Genomic DNA, 2,661 nt, shown 5'->3' on the forward strand with positions numbered 1-2,661 from the left:
ATTTGACTTAAGCACCCTTGTTCTCAGAGTTTCTCATGGAACTGATGACAGTGGGAAGATACTTTGGGGGAAATGGTGATTCAGGCTGTTCTGTCTCAAGTTGGCAATCCCATCCATCTCAGGAAGATTTTATGATGATTCACGTTGATGATATTACTCTACTCGTGAGGAAGTGGTCTTTGCCTGATACCATTGCACATGATGGTAACCCTTTAAACAATAACATACGTGGTAGACTTACAGCTGTGCTATCTAGCACCCACTTCAAGGAAGGAATTGCTGCCCAGCTGTCGTGACAGTTTCCATCTATCAGCTCCTGCAGGGCTTGCCTCAGCTGCAGAGAGCCACCTTGCCCGAGGTCATGCCCTTCCCAAGGCAGCCCCTACCACATGACTGAACATGGCAGGGGAATAAAGGTCTCTTAATGTGGACACTCTGGTGTGCAATTTCCACTCCTTGCTAGTTGACTGAGGTTTGTCAGGCCTGCATTGCAACTCAACTTCTTCCCTGCCCAATCCTGCTTTCTGCTCCTTTTCTGTCACAGGTATTGAGCCATAATAAATATCTTATGTCTTAACCTCCATCGTGGCTCAGGGTCTGGATCCAAAGAGCTGTTACAAGAATGGTCTGAGGAAGCAATGCCATGATGGGATTTTGGAGCTGGATCATGTCCCTCTCAGTCAGCAATGAAGAACACCATCACTAGTGGACAGGCTGCTCCTGGCACAAGCTTAACCTTTCACTGGAGGTGAACTGGGATGGTGAACCTGTGAAAGGAAGACACTAGGGGGTGCAATGTATCAGGCACTCGAGATGTGGAGGATATAAGGACTCTCAGGATAATGGTACTTATGATTTTTGCTAAGCAACAGGAGTTTGCTGAAGAAAGGTAATGAACATCTGAGCATGGGTAACAAGAAACTGAAGACCAAGCATGAAAGATAGAGGATCTCTGGATACAGAGGAGTAACAAAGAAAGTCAAGGACCAGGCCCAATCAGAGGCTGAACCTTAAATCTGGTTAAATGTCCAACCAAGGCAGATAGATTTAACCAAGGTCAGGGCCTTCCTTGCTAAAAACTAGAACCCAGACATGGAATGGAACATACAAATTGGCAGACCCTGTGGTATTGCAGGTATCATTTGTGGGAAAAGATGTCATGTGGAGCATGTGAGAGATTCACCGCATAAGTACCTGGAGTTCTGGAGCAAGGCTATGCCATCTGAAATGGAATAACATGCATTTCTGAAAAGTACCCCCTGACATGCACCAGGATGGCTCTCTGAGCTCACACCTATGTCTGCATGGGAGATCCATTATGACCAGCTGAAAGAGGAGGGAAAAGCCTGAGTTTGGTTTACTGATGAGCTGGCTCTGTATGTGGGTACAGCTGCACTACCTTCAAGGGTTGCCTTAAATGACAGTAGTGAGAGAAACCCCTGCCAATGGGAAGAACTTTGGGCATCGCACTTGGGCATTCACTTTCTCTGTTGGAAAGAAAAGAGACCCAAGTTGAGAATACATATGGACTTACAGGTAGTGTTGAAAAGCCTGGACAGCTGGTGAGGGATATGGATGGGAAAAGTCTGGAAGGGATAAGGAGGGTGGGATTTAGTCATGTGCAGTGGGCATGAACGGGAAAGATGTTTCATGTGCGTTTGTCAACACCCATCAGACAAAATTATTTAGCCAGTTAAGAGCAGCCAGTCTCTGTCATTCTCTACTAAACTGTACGCACAATGGGACATGAACTACATGGCTAAAATGGCAGAGATGGAAGCTACGCATGGGGCTGACAGCATGCACCCCACTTATTTAGTCAAGATTAGCTACTGCTGCAACTAACTAGCTAATGTGCCAGCAACAGAAACCAAACTGAGCCCCTAATGTGGCGCCATTCCTCTAGAACATCAACTAGCCACTTGGTAGTAAGTTGCACACATTGGACCCTTTCATCCTAGAAGGGCCAGTGGTACTTTCTCACCAGAAAAGACACTTACTCCAGGTATAGGTTTGCCTTTTCTGCTCATAGAGCCCAAGGCAATGCCACTATCTAAGTACAGAGTGCTTGATCCACTGGAATGGAATCCCAGAAATAACACATCAGACCAGGGGACTCACTTTACAACAAAGGAGGTACAGGATTGGGCCCATGCCCATGGGATCCACTGGTCCTGTCATATACCATAACACCCAGAATGCCTGATAGAGCATTAGAGTGGCCTGCTAAAGCTTCATTTAGCATGTCAGCCCTCACACGATAATGTGTGATGGAGGGCCACCCTTTAGGGTGCAGGAAATAAACTGTATCATAGTGTCTCCAACAGAAAGAACACATGTGTTTAGGAACCCAGGGGTGGAAGCAGTAGGGACTCCACTTGCCATCATTCTCAGTCACCCACCGGGGAAACTTGTACTGCCTATCCCCACGACTCAGGACTCTGCATGGTTAGAGATTCTGCTTCCCAAATAGGGTATACTTCTATCTCCAGGAGACAAAGTACCATTAAATTATCAGCTACGGCTGCCTTCTGGACACCTTGGACTTGTGTCCAGGAACTAGCTGACAAGAAATGGAGTCACCATCCTGGCAAGAGAAGATACAGCTGTTACACATGGGGGCAGGGAGGAACACACATGGAACCCAGGTGATTCACTTGG

The sequence above is a fragment of the Kogia breviceps genome, chromosome 8, assembly GCF_026419965.1.
Source record: "Kogia breviceps isolate mKogBre1 chromosome 8, mKogBre1 haplotype 1, whole genome shotgun sequence".
In the NCBI taxonomy this organism is placed as follows: domain Eukaryota; kingdom Metazoa; phylum Chordata; class Mammalia; order Artiodactyla; family Physeteridae; genus Kogia; species Kogia breviceps.